Source organism: Gastrolobium bilobum, unplaced genomic scaffold, assembly GCF_033153095.1.
Source record: "Gastrolobium bilobum isolate Gb01-03AN ecotype WA unplaced genomic scaffold, APGP_CSIRO_Gbil_v1 utg65677, whole genome shotgun sequence".
Lineage (NCBI taxonomy): Eukaryota > Viridiplantae > Streptophyta > Magnoliopsida > Fabales > Fabaceae > Gastrolobium > Gastrolobium bilobum.
In genome coordinates, this window is record NW_026896096.1 from 10,160 (window position 1) to 11,206 (window position 1,047).

At 30.4% G+C, this 1,047-nt stretch overlaps 1 non-coding gene across 1 annotated transcript; it reads right to left on the bottom strand.

Annotated features, from left to right (window-relative positions):
• Positions 1 to 651: 651 nt before the first annotated feature.
• On the bottom strand, positions 652 to 724 carry TRNAR-CCG (transfer RNA arginine (anticodon CCG)). Its single transcript has one exon. It is a non-coding gene; the product is annotated as a tRNA-Arg (tRNA).
• Between the last annotated feature and the right edge of the window lie 323 nt (positions 725 to 1,047).

A 1,047-nucleotide genomic window follows, 5' to 3' on the forward strand; every position in this document is an offset into this window, starting at 1 on the left:
AGGTTAGGTAAGACCCAGTGTTATTTTATATAGATACAAGTCTACAACTATTTCGATCCTAAACTATCTATATCAAGGTCTATTTTTACAACGAGGCTGTTAAATAAGTTAAGATGCAGTTTACTCAAAAAATAAATAAATAAAAAGTTAAGATTCTTATAGGATAAAAAAACTTGAGCATTTATGCAAATCAACTAAATTAAGCTTTTAAATGGACGAAGGAGAGCACACACTATATTGACTTTAATGCCATATTGGTATTGGCCATTAAAAAAAAACAAAAAAAGTTTTACTAAACCATTTGCATTGATCCAAATTTGTGTGAATAAATATTTTCACAATATTCAAACCTAAAAAAATAATTATAAAAAACATTCTAACTGCTCTAATTGATAAACGGTTAGATGTTAGCATATTCTTACATTGGCGCAAGAACTATTGCCAATATAGCTGTTGCAACTTTGGCCAATATGTGTGTGAACAACATAACAGCAGAATCTGAAGCTAGCTATCTATTGGTTTGGTAGCATTTTTGTTGACGAGGTGTTGGGATATAGTTCATTTGTATTTTGTAATTTGAAAATGGTATAGCATACGAAAGATGGTGTGCTTTTTAAAAAATACAACTTAGGGATATTAATTGTGCACAACCGATCGCGATGGGACTCGAACCCACAATCTCCCGCTCCGGAGGCGAGCGCCTTATCCATTAGGCCACGCGATCCTATAAATGCTTGCTGAGACATTTATTTAATATTTTCTACAATCTAGAACTGATTGCTCAAAAGCCCCTTAAAAATCAAAAACTTAAACAAGAAACAAAAACAAAATAAAGTCGATAGAAACATAAATTTTCTTAGTACAGGTACAGGTACAAGAATGAGAATGAGAAATGTTAATAATATATTAGTTTTTGCATTTTCTTTTCTACAATTTTTATTATTATTGAGTGAAATTTTATACTAGCTCTATCAATAACGATGAGTCCAAATTATTTAGTGAGACCAGTATTAAATTTAACTCAACGATAAAAAGTATTAAAATTTG